This window comes from Oncorhynchus masou, unplaced genomic scaffold (genome assembly GCF_036934945.1).
Source record: "Oncorhynchus masou masou isolate Uvic2021 unplaced genomic scaffold, UVic_Omas_1.1 unplaced_scaffold_7205, whole genome shotgun sequence".
Taxonomy (NCBI): Eukaryota; Metazoa; Chordata; class Actinopteri; order Salmoniformes; family Salmonidae; genus Oncorhynchus; species Oncorhynchus masou.
Window position 1 is genome coordinate 1,996 of NW_027013655.1, and position 13,539 is coordinate 15,534.

General features: G+C 43.2%; 2 long non-coding RNA genes across 3 annotated transcripts; both read right to left on the reverse strand.

Moving 5' to 3' along the window:
- Nucleotides 1-1,852: 1,852 nt before the first annotated feature.
- On the reverse strand, nucleotides 1,853-6,513 carry LOC135537181 (uncharacterized). 2 transcript variants are annotated; one of them, XR_010455139.1, is made up of 3 exons: nucleotides 4,744-6,513; nucleotides 3,735-3,869; nucleotides 1,853-3,447 (listed from the first exon to the last, which is right to left on the reverse strand). It is a non-coding gene; the product is annotated as an uncharacterized LOC135537181 (long non-coding RNA). The 2 variants fall into 2 exon arrangements; XR_010455138.1 differs by having other exon boundaries at nucleotides 3,735-3,872.
- Nucleotides 6,514-9,784: 3,271 nt separating this feature from the next.
- LOC135537182 (uncharacterized) lies at nucleotides 9,785-11,880 on the reverse strand. The gene is made up of 4 exons (XR_010455140.1): nucleotides 11,431-11,880; nucleotides 11,230-11,309; nucleotides 11,012-11,116; nucleotides 9,785-10,591 (listed from the first exon to the last, which is right to left on the reverse strand). It is a non-coding gene; the product is annotated as an uncharacterized LOC135537182 (long non-coding RNA).
- Nucleotides 11,881-13,539: the final 1,659 nt, after the last annotated feature.

The window sequence follows — 13,539 nt, forward strand, 5'->3', positions numbered from 1 at the left end:
GAGAAGTTTGCTCTTCATGGATGAATCGATTTCAACTGTACTGGGCAGATGGCAGACAGCGAGCGGTTTAGTGATGTCATCGCTGTAAACAGCAAGTGCCCCATGGTGCTGGTGGGGTTATGGTATGGGCAGGCATAAGCTACAGACAACAAACACAATTGCATTTTATCTTTGGCAATTTGCACCGCCATCACCTCATGTGATGCATGGCCCCATGTTATCGGATCTGTACACATTTCCTAGAAGCTGAAAATTTCCCAGTTCTTCCATGGCCTGCATACTAACAAAACATGTTACCCATTGAGCATGTTAGGGATGCTCTGGATTGACATTAACGACAGCGCATTCCAGTTCTCGGCAATATCCAGCAACTTCACGCAACCATTGAAGAGGGTGGGACAACATTCCACAATCGACCGCCTGATTAACTCTATGTGAAGGAGATGTGTCGCACTGCATGAGGCAAATGGTGGTCACACCAGATACTGACTGGTGTCCTGATCCATGCCACTACCCCTTTGAAAGTATCTGTATTCCCATATCTGTATTCCCAGTCATGTGAAATCCATAGATTAGGGCCTAATGAATTTATTTCAATTGACTGGTTTGCTCATATAAACTGTAACTCAGTAAAATCTTAGAAATGGTTGCATGTTGCGTTTATATTTATGTTCAGTGAATTATATATATTGTATATACACACATACTCACACATGAATTATATTTTAATTAGGAAAAGTGACAATAACATTTACTTCCCATTGTGTGCTAAAAAAATAAATATATATTCCTCAGTCTCAGTTTCTCTTTCCAGCTGAGTAAACCTTTGGTTGATGAACCTCAGGTTTGAGGTCAATTCCATTTAAATTCCAGTCAATTCAGGAAAGTACCTTGAAATTCCAATTATGTACAATGTTTTTCAATGAGGAACATGTGTAATTTGAATCTGGTTTAGTTTCTGAATTGACTGGCATTGAAATGGAATTAACCACAACCCATGATGACTAATGATAAAATAATACATGCTGTATCTCCAAACAATCACTAGAGGGCAACACTGCCTAGCATGGCTTGCAATGAGAATGGGCCGAGCGTTATGATATGGAATAGCATGAATACAATGAGGGATTCCGTGTACAGCACTTTAAAATAAAAGTGTATGTGATCTCTAAAGCAAACGGGATATTGTTTGAAGAGATTCCATCGTGTATGATGATGTCATGCAAGGAAGCTGAGTTGAGCTGAAAAATCGGAGAAACTATCGGAGATACACTGTCAAAACATTAGAGGTAGAACGGTAGGTTAATTACCTGAGAAAGGTGGAAACAATGTAAAAAATATTTTTGCAACGTTTCCACAGCCAGTCAGTTGCACAACATTGGGATTTATAAGGCATAGATGTAGTTTTTATACAGCAATAGCTATACAGTACTGGATTTATTGTTGTTACTATCTAATTTACATGTATGTTTTGCTTTCTCTCACAATCCTGTCAAATTACCACTGTACAGCTGTTATGGTGATCAGGGTTGACTTTAATTCAGTTAGTTCAGTAAAATGAAAAGTCTTCATAATAAATGATGGCAGATTTGAATTAAAAGATTCACTGAATTGACCCCAGCCCTGGTGGTGAATATACAAAATACTCTTCATACAGGGAAAAGATGGAGTTTCGTTCAGTCGAAAAGCAAAAGGTTTGTGTTGTTCAATGGCACCTTGTCGAGGTCGACCGATTATAATTTTTCAACGCAGATACCGATTATTGCAGGACCAAAAAAAGCAGACACCGTTGAATCGGCCGATAAAATTAAACAAAAGACAATTACAACAATACTGAATGAACACTTTTATTTTAACTTAATATCAATAAAATCCATTTAGCCTCAAATAAATAATGAAACATGTTCAATTTGGTTTAAATAATGCAAAAGCAAAGTGTTGGAGAAGAAAGTAAAAGTGCAATATGTGCCATGTAAAAAAAGCTAACGTTTAAGTTCCTTGCTCAGAACATGAGAACATATGAAAGCTGGTGGTTCCTTTTAACACAAGTCGTCAAAATATTCCCAGGTAAGACGTTTTAGGTTGAAGTTATTATAGAAATTATAGGACTATTTCTCTCTCTACCATTTGTATTTCATATACCTTTGACTATTGGATGTTCTTATAGGCACTTTACTATTGCCAGGTAACAGTATAGATACATACATACATACACACACACACACATATACATATATACATATACATATATACATACATACATACATACATACATACATACATATATACATATATACACATACACATACATACATACATACATACATACATACACATACATATATATATATATATATATATATAGGACAAATCGTTGTCCAAAAATGCAGATTTCCGATTGTTATGAAAACTCGGTCGACCTCTAATTAGGATCAAGAATCGTTACCCCTACCCGATGTCCGCCGCCTTGGAGTTGGCCATAGGAGCCCAACTCTTCACCAAACTGGACCTCTGCAACACTTAAAATCTGGTGAGAATCAGGGAGGGAGATGAGTGGAAAACTGCCTTTAACACCCCTAGAGGTCACTGAGTATTTAGTCATGACCTTCAGAATATGGAACTCACCGGCAGTCTTTCAGGCACTGATCCATGACACTCTTAGGGATATGTTGAATCGGTTCGTTTTTGTTTACCTCGACGACATCCTGATCTTCTCCAAAAACACCCCCGGAACATATACGGCCCTATCCCACCTCACTCAAGCAGGTTTTTGCAGGAATCCCGAGGCTGACAGGGCATTCATAGAGATCAAGGGACGTTTCACCTCCGGACCCATCCTCGTTTATCCTGATCCTACTTGCCCCTTTGTGGTAGAGGTGGACATCTCGGATACCGGAGCTGGGGCGGTCCTTTCACAGCAGAACGAGGAGGACAAGAAACTTCACCTATGCGCCTTTCTCTCCAAGCGGTTCTTGACCACCGGAAGGCAACTACGATGTAGCTAACCGGGAGCTCTTGGCAGTTAAGTGGGCCCTTGAGGGGTGGAGACACTGGTTGGAACCACTGCTTCATCTTCTGGTCTCTTCTCTGCACCTGGGTCCAGCTTTACCACATCACCGTTAAAGCATCTCTTAATCCCTTCTCTTAACATGTATGGCCCCAAAACATAATCAAGCAGCTGACCAATTACGCAAAACTTTAGTTCTAAATTAACTGAGATTAATCGACATTTCTTTATTTCTAAAGTGAAACTATCCTCCGCAATAGAGTATCTCTAAAAGTACAAGTTTAACCAGTATTTCAGTTGTTTTTACCGTCCCATGAAGAAGTGTGGCAGGCATGTGAGGAAGGATTCTACAGCCATGATGAAACAGCCCATAGCAATGAGCCTGGGCCGGTGCAGCTTCGCCCCAAAATGACAGACCACAGCCAGGAACAGCAGGTTACCTGTAAGAAACCACAACACTACAGTCGCCAGGAATCGCAAATTATAAACACTGTTTAAAAAAAACAACTAAAAATGGCATATCAGTTTGGATACTCGTCTGCAACCACATAGCATCACATGAGAGTCATGGACAAACGCCAGTCAATCAATTAATAGGAACAACTATAAAACTGGACAGTATTGAGAGCAGAGTCTGATTGAACCACAAAAAAAATGGATCATACTGTAGTCTGTATCTGGTTTTTACTACATGGATTCTCAAGAAACTCAATGTTATTGTTGATACCCATCTCAAAGCTGCCGTCTATGAGTCCGATGAGAGAGCTGGACAGGTCAAAGTGTCTCTCTGAGTGATGGCACTCTTCATGTAGGTCTCTGACAGAGCTTTGGTGAAGGAGGCAAACAACAGGGCCACGATGAACTGCTGACAAATGAGAGAGAACATTAGTGTGTGTTTGTCTGTGTGTATGTGCATGCGTGGATGCGTGTGCAGACAGAGTACATGTGTAGCTGAGGTGGCCTGCAATAGTAAAAAGAACAGACACAAGTTTACGTCTGCAAAGTTCTGGCGCTTTCTTTATTCTGAAGAATGTTTTTTTTTCTCTTGTTCAATTGGCTATTTTCTTGTTAGTACTTTGAAAATATTCACATCAAACAAGTGTACACTTTAAATTACGTAACATAAATGCACTTTACCTAAGCAGAATTCAAAAATGTTCCACAAATAACCCTGTCTTAGTGTATGGTTTCACATGAAAACAACAATGTATTTCACATTCATACAATAGAAACACCTATATATGAAAAGATAAATAACTGAATGTTTTTCTATATACCGCTACCTCTATAGAAAAGTGACAACAATACATTCAGCTTTAAGATAGTGGCATCGTCTCTCTCTCACTGTATGCACTAAAAGTCCACCAGACTGAGTGTGCCTGGCCAGTTTACCAGCTAGTGAGCACAATTTTACACAAAACAACCAATAACATGTAAAACCAACTCAGAAATCCCTAACAAATGGATTCTTTACAAAAACATCTCCTAGACAAAATCCAGTACAAGTAAGCTACTCAGTAAACATAGTCTCTGTGACTCGTATTTTTTTTTTTTTTACCTCAGCTAGCATCAAGCTAACATATACTCTCACTCAATGTAAATCACATTCTTCTCTCACTCAGTTCGACACAAAGCCAACACAAAACCTTTCCTAACGTGATAATATCTGGACAAAGTTGTTAAATAGCATGTTATTATTATTATATATTTGAACGTTTAGAAGTTCTGTTACATACCTGTAATAGTAAAACGAACAGACACAGTTTACCTCTATAAAGTTCTGGTCCTTGAGCGCTTGACCAGAACTTGCTGTTTCTCCTGTTACAACAGTGCAACAGCGCCATCTATTGGCCTGATGGACTGCTAACGTGAAAGTATGTAGAAAATACCATTTAGATTCATTAAGACAAATACATAAACAAATTGGGGGGGGGGGAATAAATAATAAATCTGTGTCCGTTTTAAGTGACATTGTTTTCAACCCATTACACATGCACAATCGTACATGTGCATTTTAAAGCATTATTAAGATCCTTGAGTGTTGAACTGCAGGGGCGTTTGGTGGCCTGCTTGTCAGGGACACACATCTCCTGTTGGCTGCTGGTCAGCTTTGCTCTGTCCTTTGCTGAATCACCCATCCTATCCAGTCAGATATGCAAAAAACAGATACATTTCACGTGAACACGGGAAGTGTTCCAAAAACATGTTTTCATGTAATCTTATGTGAAGATAATATGATAACGTTTAAAGCAACATGTGATTACATTAAACTACACATGTGAAACTGTGATCACGTTGTGTTCCAAAACATGTTTTCACATGATTTCACATAAAATGTAAGTTGGAATCATGTGGTTTTTCTGTCAGAGCAGGAATATAAGATGCATTTTGATGTTATGTTTGATGCTACATAATCTTGAACATTCAATGTTCTTTGAGGTTCTTCCATGTTCCTTTCTATGTATTTTCCATTTTAATTTCCCTCAGTCCTTTACACTTTCCTTGGCAAAAATCAAATAAGATGTATTTATATAGCCCTTCGTACATCAGCTAATATCTCAAAGTGCTGTACAGAAACCCAGCATAAAACCCCAAACAGCAAGCAATGCAGGTGTAGAAGCATGGTGGCTATGAAAAACTCCATAGAAAGGCCAGAACCTAGGAAGAAACCGAGAGAAGAACCAGGCTATGAGGGGTGGCCAGTCCTCTTATGGCTGTGCCAGGTGGAGATTATAACAGAACATGGCCAAGATGTTCAAATGTTCATAAATGACCAGCATGGGCAAATAATAATAATCACAGTAGTTGTCGAGGGTGCAACAAGTCAGCACCTCAGGAGTAAATGTCAGTTGGCTTTTCATAGCTGATCATTGAGAGTATCTCTACCGCTCCTGCTGTCTCTAGAGAGTTGAAAACAGCAGGTCTGGGACAGGTAACACATCCAGTGAACAGGTCAGGGTTCCATAGCCGCAGGCAGAACAGTTGAAACTGGAGCAGCAGCACGGCCAGGTGGACTTGGGACAGCAAGGAGTCGTCATGTCAGGTAGTCCTGAGGCATGGTTCTAGGGCTCAGGTCCCCCAAGAGAGAGAGAGAGAGAGAGAGACAGAGAGAGAGAGAGAGAGAGAGAGAGAAGGAAAGAATTAGAGAGAGCATACTTAAAGTCACACAGGACACTGGAGAAATACTCCAGATATGACAGACTGACCCTAGCCCCCCCAACACATAAACTACTGCAGCATAAATACTGGAGGCTGAGACAGGAGGGGTCAGGAGACACTGTGGCCCCATTTGATGATACCCCCGGACAGGGCCAAACAGGCAGGATATAATCCCACACACTTTGCCAAAGCACAGCCCCCACACCACTAAAGGGATATCTTCAACCACCAACTTACCATCCTGAGACAAGGCCGAGTATAGCCCACAAAGATCTCCGCCACGGCACAACCCAAGGGGGGGCACCAACCTAGACAGGAAGATCACGTCAGTGACTCAACCCACTCAAGTGACGCACCCCTCCTAGGGACGGCATGGAAGAGCACCAGTAAGCCAGTGACTCGGCCCCTATAATAGGGTTAGAGGCAGAGAATCCCAGTGGAGAGAGGGGAACCGGCTAGGCAGAGATAGCAAGGGTGGTTCGTTGCTCCAGTGCCTTTCCGTTCCTTCACCTTCACATTCCTGGGCCAGACTCCACTCAATCATAGGACCTACTAAAGAGATGAGTCTTCAATAAAGCTGTTAACTTAGAAATTCTAGGGACGATTAGGAGGCCTGCGTCTTGTGACCGTAGCATATGTGTAGGTATGTACAGCAGGACAAAATCGAAAAAATAGGTTGGAGCAAGCCAATGTAATGCTTTGTAGGTTAGCAGTAAAACCTTGAAATCAGCCCTTGCCTTAACAGGAAGCCAGTGTGGGAGGCTAGCACTGGAGAAATATGATCCATTTTTGGGGATCTAGTCAGGATTCTAGCAGCCGTATTTAGCACTAACTGAACTTTATTTAGTGCTTTATCCGGGTAGCCGGAAAGTAGAGCATTGCAGTAGTCTAACCTAGAAGTAACAAAAGCATGGATTCATTTTTCTGCATCAATTTTGGACAGAAAATGTCTGATATTTGCATTGTTACGCAGATGGAACAAAGCTGTCCTTGAAACAATCTTGATATGTTCGTCAAAAGAGAGATCAGGGTCCAGAGTAACGCCAAGTTCCTTCACAGTTTTATTTGAGACGACTGTACAACCATCAATATTAATTGTCAGATTCAACAGAAGATATCTTTGTTTCTTGGGACCTTGAACAAGCATCTCTGTTTTGTCCAAGTTTAAAAGTAGAAAGTTTACAGCCATCCACTTCCTTATGTCTGTAACACATGCTTCCAGCAAGGGCAATTTTGGGGCTTCACCATGTTTCCTTGAAATGTACAGCTGTGTGTCATCTGCATAGCAGTGAAAGTTAACATTATGTTTTCTAATGACATCCCCAAGAGGTAAAAAATATATAGTGAAAACAATAGTGGTCCTAAAACGGAACCTTGAGGAACACCGAAATGTACAGTTGATTTGTCAGAAGACAAACCATTCAAAGAGACAAACTGATATCTTTCCGACAGATACAATCTAAACCAGGCCAGAACGTGTCAGTGTAGACCTATTTGGGTTTCCAATCTCTCCAAAAGAATGTGGTGATCGATGGTATCAAAAGCAGCACTAAGGTCAAGGAGCATGAGGACAGATGCAGAGCCTCGGTCTGACGCCATTAAAAGGTCATTTACCACCTTCACAAGTGCAGTCTCAGTGCTATTGATGGGGTCTAAAACCAGACTGAATCATTTTTTGTCTTCAGGAAGGCAGTGAGTTGCAGCACAACAACTTTTTATAAAAAATGTTGTGAGGAACGGGAGATTAGATATAGGCCGATAGTTTTTAAAATATTTTCTGGGTCAAGGTTTGGCTTTTTCAAGAGAGGCTTTATTACTGCCACTTTTAGTGAGTTTGGTACACGTCCGGTGGATAGAGAGCTGTTTATTATGTTCAAGATAGGAGGGGCAAGCACAGGAAGCAGCTCTTTCAGTAGTTTAGTAGGGATAGGGTCCAGTATGCAGCTTGAGGGTTTAGAAGCCATGATTATTTTCATCATTGTGTTAAGAGATATAGTACTAAAACACTTGAGTGTCTCCCTTTATCCTAGGTCATGGCAGAGTTGTGCAGACTCAGGACAACTGAGCTTTGGAGGAATACGCAGATTTAAAGAGGAGTCCGTAATTTGCTTTCTAATGATCAAGATTTCTTCCTCAAAAAGTTCATGAATTTATTACTGCTGAAGTGAAAGTCATCCTCCCTTGGGGAATGCTGCTGTCCGGTTGAAACATTGGTGAATATTTATGATAAAAACACCCTAAGGACTGATTAGAAACATCGTTTGACATGTTTCTACGAACTCAAATGGAACTTTTTTGACTTTTCGTCTAGACTTTGTGCCCGCCAATTGTGCATTTGGATTACTGGACTAAACGCGCGAACAAAAAGGAGGTTTTTGGACATAAAGATTAACTTTATCAAACAAAACGAACATTTATTGTCTAACATGGAGACCTGGGAGTGCCATCAGATGAAGATCATCAAAGGTAAGTGATTACTTTTAACGCTATTTCCGACTTTTGTGACACCTCTCCTTGGCTGGAAAATGGCAAAGTTTATAGGCAACTTTTGAAATATTTTGTAGTGACGTTGCTTCTTTGTAAGCTGTTTTTTTCTGGATCAAACACGCTTTATAAATGGACATTTTGGATATATATGGACGGAATTAATCGAACTAAAGGACCAATTGTGATGTTTATGGGACATATTGGAGTGCCAACAAAAGAAGCTCGTCAAAGGTAACGCATGTTTTATATTTTATTTCAGCGTTTTGTGTAGCGCCTGCAGGTTGAAATATGCTAACCCCTTTGTTTACTGCTGGTGCTATCTGATATGTTGGCTGGATTCACAACGAGTGTAACTTTAATTGGGTATCTTACATGTGTGATTTAATGAAAGTTTGAATTTTATTTGAATCTGGCGCTCTGCATTTTCCCTGGCAATTGGCCAGTTGAGACATTTGCGTGCCGCCTATCCCAAAGAGGTTATTAATTGAAATGCATTCCAGGTGACGACCTAATGAAAAGGTTTGAGAGAATGCCAAGAGTGTGCAAAGCGGTCATCAAGGAAAAGGATGGTAAACTTCAAAGAATCTCAAATATATTTTGATTTGTTTGACACTTTTTTGCTTACGGCATGATTCCAATTGTGCTATTTCATAGTTTGATCTCTTCACTATTATTCTAAAATGTAAAAAAATTGTAAAAATAAAGAAAAAACCTATAAATGAGTAGGTGTCCAGACTTTTGACTGGTACTGTATATATTGTGATATTGCAAATATGGTACAATCCAGGGGTGCAAAAGCTCTTACCCAGAAAGACTCATAGCTTTAATTGTATTGTGAATACTTATGTCAATTAGATATTTCTGTATTTAATTTAATACATTTGAGAAAAATAAAATAAAAATATATTTTCACTTTGTCATTATGGGGTATTGTCTGTAGCTGGGTGAGATGATGAAACTATAATTTAACCCATTTGAAATTCAGGCTGTAAGAAAACAAAATGAGGAATAAGTTAAGGGGTACTTTCTGAAGGCATTGTATATCTGCAAGAAAGTGATAAATGAGCGACTCTTTGAAAGGGGTCATATAAACATTGCCTTATTTGAATAAAAAATAGCTATAATCGGCATAGTTTCTCAGTTCAAATCTTCATTCTGGTATAAACAAAGCAATCTGATCATACTCCAGTAAAATACACGCGACAGGGAATGCAAAAAAATGGCTTCTGCAAAGCACATATACATTGTCCAATCAACATCCACACATTGATTTCATTCTTCGGGTCTTAATTCAAACTCACTTGGAATAAAATGCTCATTCAGTGTCTTGTTGTGTGTGAGAGATTAGCATTAATGTGTGTGTATGTGTGTGGGGTCAAGTTTGGACGGTCATACATATGCAAATAGCCAAGATTGTATATATATATATATGTATATGTATAATTGAAACTGACTTTATAACTCACTGTACAGCTTTAGTGTGTCTGTGCGTCATAGGTACAAGTGTAAGCAATTCCGTTCTCAATTGTCTGTTTAATGTGAGAAACAAAAAGAACATCTATTAGACCATTACAATGCGGACTGTCATGCATTTTCACTATTACCAACAAGACAATGAAGTGATGCGTGCCATGGAGACTTATAACGGATACTTTCCTAACACCAGAAGTCCCCACGCTGAGCGATATTTTTTACTACACTTATGCATACAATCCAAGTCATACATTTATTGTCATTCATACTCTTATTTTTAACTGAACATCTTTGCAAAAGTGTTCATTGTGTCAATTCAGAGCTCAGAAATATTGGAATAATGGGCATAAGGGGACTGACACTCAAGGCGCACAACAGGATAACACAACAACCACATTTTTAATTGACATGTAATGTAGTGCATTGGTGTCTCGATCCCTCTTGGGTGGCAAAGTCACAAGAATCCTGTGGGGAGAGAAAACAAGAGAATACATTAAATTAATGGGTGTAAACTAATCAGGGTTCAACAAAGCACTTCAAGTCCTCAATTCCTTCAAAAGAGAGAGAGAAGGAGAAAGGAGTGTGGTCCCTGCAGTAGGACTACATGCTGGCCATGAAGTTCTCCAAGTGGTACTCCAGGAGGCTGGGTTAAAGTACCAGGCCAGCTGCTGGCCAAACATGTCATCTAGCAGAGCCATCAGCCCGCCCTGAAGAGAACACCACACAACACATAGAAAATGTCTCTGAGTTACTAGCTTATCAAGAGGAGAGAGAATTAGGAATACTCCCCCTAAAATGGCATTGGAACCTGGTTAACCATGAATAAATAAAAGTTAGTACACTAAGAATATGGAAGTAAACAGGAAGTAACCTCTTGACTCTTACATTGATCAGCAGAAGGTATATGTCAGCCTCTGGCTCCATGTTGGCAGCAGTGGGCAGGAAGGAGTACAGGAGAGCGTACAGATGCTCCACGAACCCACCAGGGTGCTAAAGGAAACAAAGGAGGGGAAAAGAGGAGAGAATAGAGCAATTTAAGAGCAATTTAAGTGAAACTGCTAATAGAGAGATTTCAAAACATGTACCAGTGAGATGCTACTTACCACCATCAGGGACTTCTGAGCTGTCATCATCCCAAACAGCACCAGCTCAAGAGGACATCTATCATGTTCACATGATGGATCTAGGACAAGAAAACACGTTTGGAGAAAATATAAAATGATTTCATATAGATCAGCTACTGTGATGTATAAAATATGCATGTGGAAGAATTCAGTGAGACTTGAAAGGGTTAATGAACGCACCTTTGCCTCAGCCAGCTCCCTTTCAATGTCATTCCGCTTGGAAGGGTCACTCAGGTAGTCCACAAAGTCATTATAGGTACGGATGAACTTGGCCTCGTCCTATAACAAAGAAAAGAGCATCTTAGTGAACAGAACACATTTCCCCTCAGGGACGCTCTCTTTCCCTTGAAGAGAATGAGTTAGTGTTACGGTTTTCTTCCTGGGAGGGAGAGGCGGACCAAAATGCAGCTTGGTTATTTATAAACATCTTTAAGGAAGATGATAACTTGAACAATGTATAATACAAAATAAGAAACCGTGGAAAACCGAAAACAGTCCGAACTGGTGCAAAACACAGAAACAGGAACAATCACCCACAAGAGACCTAAAGAATATGGCTGCCAAAATATGGTTCCCAATCAGAGACAACGATAACCACCTGCCTCTGATTGAGAACCACTCCAGGCAACCATAGACTTACCTAGAATACTTAACTAAACACAATCCCATAACTACAAAAACCCCTAGACAAAACAAACCACATGAATCACCCATGTCACACCCTGGTCTAACCAAAATAATAAAGAGAACACAGAATACTAAGACCGGGGCGTGGCAGTACCCCCCCCCCCAAAGGTGCGGACTCCTGGCCGCACACCTAAACCCATAGGGGAGGGTCTGGGTGGGCGTCTGTCCACGGTGGCGGCTTTGGTGCTGGACGTGGACCCCACTCCCGCATAGTCTTTGTCCACCTCCTTAGCGTCCTTTGATTTGCAACCCTCGCCACCGACCTTGGCCTAAGAACCCTAACAGAGGACCACACTGGACTGAGGGTCAGCTCGGGACTGAGGTAGCTCAGGACTGAGGGGTAACTCAGGACTGAGAGGAAGCTCAGGACTGAGAGGAAGCTCAGGCAGGATGATGGCTCTGGCAGATCCTGGCTGACTGGTGGATCTGGCGGATCCTGGCAGACTGGCGGCTCTGGCGGATCCTGGCAGACTGGCGGATCCTGGCAGACTGGCGGCTCTGGCGGATCCTGGCAGACTGGCGGATCCTGGCTGACTGGCGGATCCTGGCTGACTGGCGGATCCTGGCGGATCCTGGCTGACTGGCGGATCCTGGCTGATCCTGGCGGATCCTGGCTGATCCTGGCGGATCCTGGCTGATCCTGGCGGATCCTGGCGGATCCTGGCTGACTGGCGGATCCTGGCTGACTGGCGGCTCTCGCGGATCCTGGCTGACTGGCGGCTCTGGCGGATCCTGGCAGACTGGCGGCTCTGGCGGATCCTGGCAGACTGGCGGATCCTGGCACACTGGCGGCTCCTGGCTGACTGGCGGCACTGGCGGCTCCTGGCTGAGTGGCGGCACTGGCGGCTTCTGGCTGACTGGCGGATCCTGGCTGACTGGCGGCTCTGGCGGATCCTGGCTGACTGGTGGCTCTGGCGGATCCTGGCTGACTGGCGGCTCCTGGCTGACTGGCGGCACTGGCGGCTCCTGGCTGAGTGGCGGCACTGGCGGCTTCTGGCTGACTGGCGGCTCCTGGCTGACTGGCGGCTCCTGGCTGACTGGCGGATCCTGGCTGACTGGAGGCTCCTGGCTGACTGGCGGCACTGGCGGCTCCTTGCAGACTGGCGGCTCCTGGCTGACTGGCGGCACTGGCGGCTCCTGGCTGACTGGCGGCACTGGCGGCTCCTGGCTGACTGGCGGCTCCTGGCTGACTGGCGGCACTGGCGGCTCCTGGCTGACTGGCGGCACCTGGCTGACAGGCGGCACTGGCGGCTCCTGGCTGACAGGCGGCACTGGCGGCTCCTGGCTGACTGGCGGCACTGGCCGATCCTGGCTGACTGGCCGATCCTGGCTGACTGGCGGATCCTGGCTGACTGGCGGATCCTGGCTGACTGGCGGATCCTGGCTGACTGGCGGCTCCTGGCTGAGTGGCGGCACTGGCGGCTTCTGGCTGAATGGCGGCTCCTGGCTGACTGGCGGCTTCTGGCTGACTGGCGGCTCCTGGCTGACTGGCGGCACCCGGCGGCTCCTGCAGACTGGCGGCTCCCTGGGACTGGCGGCACTGGCGGCTCCTGGCTGACTGGCGGCACTGGCGGCTCCTGGCTGACTGGCGGCTCCTGGCTG